The following is a 9,453-nucleotide window of genomic DNA, read 5'->3' on the forward strand; positions in this document are numbered from 1 at the left end:
CATCCATCCATCCATCCATCCATCTATCCGTGATCCATCCATCATCCATCCATCCGTCCATCCATTATCCATCCATCCATCCATTATCCAACCATCTATCCATTCATCCACCCATCTAATACTTACTAAGCATCTATATGTTTTACACACAAAACTACTTATGGCTCCCAAAGTACTTTTCACCCATTTTCATGGCTATTTCAACTTACCTGTTGGGAAGGAGGGCCTCTGCACCAATGGGACCTCCAAATACTTGACCTTCTGGTGGCATGGTTCCAGAGTCTTGTCCTCAGGAGGACCTTGGGAAGACTGGACAGTTAGTCATCTGCATAGTCTTAGTCTCCATGTGAGAGCCAGTGCCATTTACCTGAGACTTGAGGCTCCCAACAGAGCCTTTGTTCTGTGAGGCCCTTACCATTTTTTAAAAAAAAATTTTTTTAATTTATTTATCTTACAGAGATCACAAGTAGGCAGAGAGGCAGGCAGAGAGAGAGAGAGAGGAGGAAGCAGGCTCCCTGCTTGAGCAGAGAGCCCGATGCGGGGCTCGATCCCAGGACCCTGAGATCATGACCTGAGCCGAAGACAGAGGCCCCAACCCACTGAGCCACCCAGGCGCCCCCCCTTACCATTTTTTGATGTGAGCGTCATGCATAGTCCTGGGCACTGTGGCTCTCCTGGGGTATTACTTACAGTTATTGGGCTCTATTTCTTCCTTCTCCCTGGACAGAGCAGGCTATGGTGACCTGTGGACTTGGGCCCCATCCTTGAGCTGCTCCCTGGGGCCACTCTTAGTGTAAAGTCAACTTTGCCCCCCTGGGAGGGTCATTAACACTCAGAGACTTTGAGGAGGACAGGGTGGGAGCCCAGAGCAACCTGGGGGAAGACCACAGTGTTCTGTCCTGGCCAGAGTGCAAGAGGAGGCCCTCCTGGTCCCTATAGATATGGGGACACAAGCCAGGGAAACTGGCAGGAAAGTCTCTCACTTCCATGCCTTTGCATGTGCCGAGTTCCTGCTCTTTCACACTCCGGGCAAAATGTCAATTCCCAGGATCCCCACATTCAGCCACTTTCCTTCCTTGCCCGTTAGCCTCCTCTCCTACCCAGGCCCTGCCCTTCTCACCACTTCAACACAATCCTGCTGGCTTGCTTTCCTGCTTCCTGGCAAATGTTACCATCCCCATTTCAAGGAGGAGGAAATCAAGACATAGAGCAGGTAGACGACCCGCTCAAAGAGTAGACAGACTGGGGTGAAGATCCCTGAGTCATCGCTACCTTTTCTGGCTATGTTAGTTGGGTACTTTGTCAATTCAGTTTAATTTAAAGTTGGCTGCAGGTAATAATGCAATGCAAATAATATTTCATGACTTTTTAAAAGGTGCCATTTTTACTTCACTGCATGCTGGTGGGCGGTTGGGGGGGCGGTCTGTCTGTGTGCCTGTAGGTGGCCCCAGCTGAGACAAGCTCACAGGAGAGGAGGTTGGGCATTTGGGGGCGTCTGGGAATTGAGTGTGTCACAGAACCCATGCAGCCCCATGGTGATGGGAGCCCAGCCACTGAGGGTGTCAGCCCTTTTCCCTGCACTCCTGATGGAGAGGCTGGACCCTGGTGCCCCTTGCGTCACCATGTCCCTGGATCCTCTGAGCCCATACCGCCGGGCAGCCCGGGCACTGTGCAGACCTGGGCTGAAGGTACAGTCATCAAGGAAAGAGAGCGGGGAGGTTTGGGCCACTGGTGTCTCAGGGCCAGGCCTGAGGGGTAAAAGGAATAAGATGAGGACCTTAGAGGGGTATATGTTCTGTCAGTCCCTGCTACACCCCCGTGAGGGAAGAATTCTCCTCCTATCCTACAGATGAGGAGACAGAAACTCAGAGAGGTCAAGTAAATGACCCAAGGTTACAAGCTGCCAAGTGTTGAGAGTGTATTTCAAACCTTGGTTGGTGAACTCCAAATGAGACCGTTCTGGGACACACATCGCCGTGGACTCTGACTCATGTCTTCCTCAGGGGCCGCTGATTTTCAGATTCTAAGGGATATGAGGGATGCCCCCCCACCATGTGTGCTGTATTAGAGACCCAAGAGTTTATTTGGGGTTCAGGATTCAGGATCTTAAGCTATGGGGTCTCATTTGGGTCCATGTAGCTCTCTTATGACCAAACTCTACTTTTGTTGACAAACACCCTATGATGAAAATTTAGGCTGTTTCCTTTCTTTTTCTCCTCCCTCCCTCTCTTTCTTTCTTTCTTTCCTTCTGCTTTCCCTCCTTCCTTTCTTGTTGCTATTTTAACTATATGCATTGTCTTAGGCATATATATCTTTGTGCACTTACCTTATGATAAATTCCCAGAACAGGAATCACTGAATCCAAAGGTCTGTACCTTTAAAATTGAATCATATCACCCAGTGGTTTCCCAGAAGTCTGTGTCCAATTACAGACTCACAGTGTGGGTGCCGGTTTGGCATTTTATGTTGACATTCTTGACTGGACAATACTGCCCTTTTTCAGCCTATGCTAATCGTATCTTGTTCTTAACTCTGCTTTCTTTCTTTCTTTCTTTTTTTTTTTTTCCTAAAGAGTTTATTTATTTATTTGACAGACAGAGATCACAAGTAGGCAGAGAGGCAGGCAGAGAGGGGGCGGGGTGGGGGGGGCAGGCTCCCTACTGAGCAGAGAGCCTGATGCGGGTCTTGATCCCAGGACCCAGAGATCACTACCTGAGCTGAAGGCAGAGGCTTTAACCCACAGAGCCACCCAGGCACCCTAACTCTTATATAAGTGCCATTGAGCAACTTTTCACATGCTGAGTGTCTGGTAGATCACAGAAGCAGGAAGACCATTTTGAGTCTAGTGCGACGGTCTAGGTCCTGAGAAGCGACTTGCCCAGCTGCACACAGATAACTCATGGCATATGTCATTTTTACAAAGCCTGCCTAACCTCATGCTCTGTTCATGTGTAGCTCTGAGGTCTCTGCCACAGGTAATGTCACCAGTCTTTCCAGATATCCTGCTGCATTAACCCCTCAGGCACACACCCCTGTATGCAAACCCAAGCACCAAGAGATCACTGCCGGCAATTTAAATGCATCAGTGGTTGAAGATCAGCCTGAAGCTCAAAGTCCGGCTTTCACCCTTCCCAGCTGTGTGGGGCTCCAGGGAAGTCACTTAAGCTCTCTGAGCCTCAGATTCCTTTTCTGTAAGATGAGGGCAGGCTTCTCTGCCTTCTCTGCTATGAGGACCCAAGGAGATGAATGCACGGGCAGGGTCCGGCACAGAGCGGGAACGTGGGGAGAGCGCTGGATGCCCCAGACATTAGCGCTCTGAGGGATCGCTCTGGGAAGGACACAAAGAGCACAGACTTGTTTTCATACAACACGTAAAGTCAGGCCTCCTGACTCCTTGCAGTGGAAGAAAGATCTGCATTTGAGCCCTAAGTCCTCCGCTTACATCACCCTTCTGAGCCTGTGTCTTCATTTGCAACAAATACTGTTCTGCTAGTTGTTGCTCACACACGCCCTCCTGGATGTCCATCACGGATTGGCCAACGGGGGCTGCATTCCAACCACTTTTGCAACACATGGGCTGGCAGGCAGCTTCTTTCCGGGGCTCACCTGGGCCGACTTTGCTTACAAACCAGTGAAGGGCAAGTCCCTTCTGATGGGCTCCATATTTCCTCTCTTGCCCTACAATGAAGCAAAGAGAGAAGCTTCCCATTATGCTGAGGGGGTAGGTTCGGGCCCTTCACAGCTCTGGAATTCCCCACCCCTAACTCCCCTCCTGTCAAGCATTACCAAGTCCGCCCAGCTTGCCCAGTGGATGCTCAGAGGTTGTGAAAATGTCTTTTTGACACTTGCCACCCCTGGGTATTAGCGATCTTTTTGGTGTTTGCTAATCTGGTGGGTGAAAATGTTTCATTGTTCTAATTTGTGTTTCTCTAATCACCTCTTTTCACATGGAGCATTTACATTTTATCTCCAGTGGCTGTTAATTCATATCTGTTGTGTACTTTTCTATGAGATGTTTTTTAAAGGTATTTTTTCTTTATCGATTTCCAGGAACTCTTTATATAGATTAGGTAGTAACCTTTATCATTTGTTACAAACATCCTGTCCGCTGATCACTAAATTTGTGTATGGTGTCTTTGTTATACAGGAATTTTGAATTTTGGTGTGATCAAACCTTTCATATTGCTGGTTAATGGCTTCTAGATTTTATTTTGCATGGGGAACTCTCCATAACCCTTTATTTCTTTCCAACTTCTTTCTCATCAAACCCTAATGTAGACTCCCATCCACCTGGGGAAATTCCTTTGTACTTACCAGCATAAAAACTTGCTCCCCTTCCTGTGAGCTCTGCATATCTCATTCCCTCCCTGGTGTTCACTGATCCTTTAAAAACTGAGTCCCAAGATTGCCTCCTCCAGGAAGCCTTCTCTCTTCAGCCCCCTCCCACTCTTGTTCCTGTTCTGTCCCTCGGGGCTGTTTGCCTCATCTTAGGCAGTTTGTAGGCTGTGTTGAAACACAGTTTTGCTTTTAGACATTTGGTGGAGCACTTACTAGGGGCCAAATGATTTGTATGCATTGCTTTACTTCCTCCTCACAACCTGTGTATACTAGTATCATCCTTTTCATGCCCATTTTGCAGGGGTAGTTGAAAGACTAAGATATTTTCCCACAGTCACACATCAAGAGGACAGACCCAGACCCAGATAGTGTGACTCCAGGGCCTGGAGTTAGACTAATCACATTTCAAGTGTTCGGGTAGGCACAGGTGACCAACACAATTGCATATGTTGCCCAACATGTAAAATAATCTGATGAAGTGGCTCAGGTGGGGACAAGGTAGTATCCATGACTTTCCTTAAAGGAAGGACGGAGGCAAGCCTCAACCCCATGGGAACTTTCAGACCCTCTCTGGCAAGCAGGGCAGGGATGCACTGCTGGCTGGAAAGCTCGCTGGAAGGGGTGGCCCCCACCCAGCTTCCTCCAGTGGGCCCACTAGTCCTCTGGCCAAGTGCTTTAGGTTGTTCAATAATATACTGTCTCTGTCAGCTATCACTGTATAACAAATGATCTCGAACTCAATGGCAATCATTCACTAAACAATGCTCATTACTCAAGCCATGTGTCTGCTGGCTGGCTGAGAGTTCACTGATCTGGCCCAGGCTCTGCTGGGTGGCCCCATTTCAAGCTGTGGGTCTGGCTGAACTTGTTGCTCCTGCTGGCTGGGCTCTGGTCTTTCCCATACATGTTCATTCGGGGACTCAGGCTGCAGCCATCCTCGGACAGCTCCTCCCACGGTGATGGGAGCCGCTGGAGGACCAGCCCCATCACACAGGCACATTTCACGTCTGCAAACATTCCATGGGCCAGAGCATGGCATGTGCCTGAAGCCCACGTCAATAGATGCGTGGGGGGAAAACTCAAATGACATAGGGACAACACAAGCTGCATACTTAGAACTCTTTGTCAGGAAGATATTTTCAAACACTGTAAACTACCGCGCTGGGATCAAAAAACTAAGTTCCGACCAAATACCTCCTCTGGTAGCCAGGGATCAAACTGTGCAAATGCCAAATATCTGTGGCTTTTCCCTTCTTGTACTTTTGCCTGTGCCCTCTCGGGAATTGGGGTGGTTATGACTGGGTATATGCAACTAACACCTCTGAGTATCCAGCATGTGTCCTCATTCTACCCTGAACCAGAGGCTGATGTCAGCATTTTAGCAACTAGCTCTGAAACAACCCAATTCCCAAAGCACTGGCTGGTCTGTTTGATTTCCTGAATGTTTGTAGAGGATATAAAAGATTGGGTCACATCACATGCCCTATGGCCATTCCTCCCATGGTGGCCGTTCTTGGCGATCCGCTCATCCTCTGTCCCTCCTTTATCCTCACCCCTTCTTCTTACCAGCCCCTGGGTCATCTACTTGGCCAAGGAGACTCTGGCATTTCCCCGACAGTGACCTCCAGTTGCTCCTCCAGCCTGCCCCATGGGGATTTATCTCAGTCCATTTTGCTAGGACATATCACTACCCACTGCTAATTTTTAAAAAAAGATTTTATGTATTTATTAGGAGAGAAAAAGCACAAGCAGGGGAGGGTTCGAGGGAGAGCAGACTCCCCACTGATCAGGGAGCCTGATGTAGGTCTCAATCCCAGGACTCTGGGCTCATGACCTGAGCCAAAGGCAGCCGCTTAACCGGCTGAGTCACCAGGCCCCTCTGTCTATTCCTAATGATGGGCCGGAGGGAATCTTCAAAAGTGTCCGAGCAGCTGGTAAGAAGCAGAGCTGGGACTGAGTCTAGGCTGGTGGTATTCCCTCCCCAGGCTCCTGCTGCATCTGGCCAATGGGATGGAAAAAAAGAGAGAGGGAAGGAAAAGTCACAATTAAGAAAAAAATGTTGCACAAAGGCCTTATTGCATAGTGGTTGAGAACGTGAGCTATGGAGCCTGATGCCTGAGGTCAGAGTCCTGCCCATTTACTAGACAGGTAATCTTGGACAAGCTCATTTCTGCGTGCCTCTGTTTTCTCCTCTGTAAAATGGGATTATAAGAATAAGAAATTGTTGTGAAGATTACATGAATGACATTGGTTTTTAACGTGCGTAATTTTGCCCCCCAGGAGACATGGGACAACATGTCACTGTGGCCACATCGCCTGTGCTGGTCTCCAGATCTTTCTCTCAAACTTATGGTTGCCTCTATCGTTCCTGATGAGGGGAGCAGTGATGCTGTCACACTAATGACAACTGTGCAACGGTTCCTATTTCCCGATCACCCAGGGCAGGCCAGCTACTTTGCCTGGCTTCTCGGTTACCCCTCTTGTGATGCTCACTGCGACAGTAGCTCGGATTAGTCCCCCTGCAGAGGACACGGAGGCTCAGGGAAGTGAAACATCTCTGCTGAGATGCAAGGTGAGCATGTGGAGCTCAGCCTCTGTCTAACCTGGATGCCCGGTCCTGCCACCTGCCACTACTTCGTCGGAGTCAGAGAGGTGACAGCAATGGCAGGCTCTTTGAGGGAATGGAGGGGGGCCCAGGAGCCTGACTGCCACCAGCTGGCCTGCTGAGCTGGAGAGGAGGCCCGGCCACCCCTCCCCTGGCACTCCCCTAGTGAAGCATCCTTGTCCCTCGGTCATCCTGTCTGTGTGGGCTCCTTGGCCCATTCTTCAACCACTGCCTCCCCCATCACCTGATCCTTGGGCGCCTGCTGTGACCCCACGGGCAAGAGTCTTCCCAAGTCTGTCTTGCAAAGTTCCTGTCCCTACCACCTTTTTCCCACTGCACGGTTATGGAAACTAAGGCCTGGAGGGAGAAAGGGAAACAGCCACGGTCACACAGAGAGGAAGTATTAGGGGGCACAGACTGCAGCTGAGAATTTGCAAGATCTGCGTCCTCCCACGGGTCACCTGGAGGGACAACCAGCTGGCACGTGGGGAGAGACTTTGTACTCGGGAGAGACCCGAGCAGCTGGGATTGCCACCCGGACCATCTGACCTGATGGTGTGTTTTGTCCCCAGGCTGGGCTTGTCAGCCTCTGGCCCCTTGCTGCAGAGCAAGAGCTAGAACCCACTCGTTGGCTGGGCAGCCTGGGCAAGTCACTCGTCCCATCTGAATGTCAGGTGGAAAGTGCCCCGAAGCAACAAGTATTTATTGAACTGACATTTGAGGAGGACCTCTCAGTCCAGCACTGTACGTGCCCCAGCTCTCTAGAAACTATGCGGGAGCTCAATCCACATTTGCTGACTGCCCCAAGTAGCTCTTAAACCACACTAGGGCTCTCTGTGGGACAAGGAGGAAGCGGAGGCTTTCCAGGTTCACAGGCTCCCCAAGGTTACTTCACTAATATAACAGCTCTAGGATTCAAAGTCACACCTGACACTTGAGCCGAAGTTCTTACCTTCTAAACTTACGGATTCCATTATCTATCACTTAGTGGGCGTGTGGTAAGTGCTCAGTAAATGCCTAAAAACAAAATTACAACAAGAGACCATTGTGCTGTACGCTTAGGATCTGTGCGCTTTTCTGTGTACACGATACCTCAAAAAAATGTTGACAACAAAAGAAAAAATGGGCTGTGTTTGTGAAGCTTGGAATGAATTTTGTGGACGTGCCGAGTGCCCCAGTTGTGCTAAACTGAAGCTCTGTCACCTCACTGCACGCCGTGATCTCAGCGCAACAATCCTTTTAGAATTGCTGGGGTTTTATTTTGTGTCTGTTTTCTCCTGGGCCCCTGTCTGACCTCCTTAGAAAGTTCACCCAGAGAAACGGCGATGGCTCCTCTCTCACTCTGAGCTGTCAAATCGAGACACAGTTACTGTCTCCTGTTTGGTTTTAGTCACTGAGGTTTTCAAATTGTCAGGAAAACACACAGATGCCAGCAATTTTCAAGCAAAATCACAAAACAGCTAAAGAAACCAAACTGAGCGCCAGCATGCGGGACCAAACGGATTCACAGGAGGGGCGCAGGCTAGCAGCTTTCTCGAAAAGCATAAATAGAGCGGAACAGCCAATTTTATAATTAACTGGGAATTGGTCCCCAGTTAAGCTTCTGCTCGGTGAGAATGGCCAAGCCGTTGCCCCGCGGGGAGAGCTGGTGCCCTGCCTCTTCCCTTGGGCCCCGGAGGACCTGAGAATTCTCAGCTTTACCCTGTTTGAGTGTGTTTTGGGATGTGAGTGTTTATGGCTTGGAGTCGAGCTCAGTGTGTGGGCAGGACACTTGGGAGAAAGGCACAAGCCATGCGTCAAATGAACATGGAGGCTCTTGTTCAACCGTTATTAAGAATTCCCTGATAGGACGCCTGGGTGGCTCAGTGGGTTAAGCCGCTGCCTTTGGCTCAGGTCATGATCTCAGGGTCCTGGGATCAAGTCCCTCATCGGGCTCTCTGCTCAGCAGCAGGGAGCCTGCTTCCTCCTCTCTCTCTCTCTCTGCTTGCCTCTCTGCCTACTTGTGATCTCTCTCTGTCAAATCAATAAATAAAATCTTTAAAAAAAAAGAATTCCCTGATAATGATTAAACCTAGTGGGAGGCCCTTCTAACCGAGGGACTGTGTGACTGCTTGGGTCCCACATCCGTGACCCTGATCCTGAGTACTGGATCACACCTCCAGAAGCTGGGGGGACATCAGGAGGTGGGATCTCAGGTTATGGGCAAAATACAGCCTCAGAGACTCCAGGACACAGGAGGGAAGCCAGGGAGGCAGCCGGAACCAAATCAGCACCCCGCCCCAGGCTGCAACATGGACTGCAACAAACAAATCCAATAGAACAATCCTTTCTGGAAGGCGATTTGGGCAAGAAGTGTCACCATCTCACAAATCCTTTGTGTTTACAAATCCGCCTCTCACACTCTTTTCTACTATTACCTCTACACAAGGAAATGTGATAATGAACATGAGGACGCTTATCGTCCTGTTACTTGCAACTGACAGAAATAATCCAACCCCTGTCAAAGGGGA

At 49.7% G+C, this 9,453-nt stretch overlaps 1 long non-coding RNA gene across 1 annotated transcript in view; it reads left to right on the forward strand.

The window, feature by feature from the left end:
* The window catches only part of LOC132022753 (uncharacterized), a 19,015-nt gene extending 10,066 nt beyond the window's left edge, over window positions 1-8,949 (forward strand). Inside the window, exon 3 of the long non-coding RNA XR_009405691.1 lies at window positions 6,619-8,949. This is a non-coding gene — a long non-coding RNA (uncharacterized LOC132022753). The remainder of the gene's footprint in view (window positions 1-6,618) is intronic.
* The last annotated feature ends 504 nt before the right edge of the window (window positions 8,950-9,453 follow it).

The sequence above is a fragment of the Mustela nigripes genome, chromosome 7, assembly GCF_022355385.1.
Source record: "Mustela nigripes isolate SB6536 chromosome 7, MUSNIG.SB6536, whole genome shotgun sequence".
NCBI lineage: Eukaryota > Metazoa > Chordata > Mammalia > Carnivora > Mustelidae > Mustela > Mustela nigripes.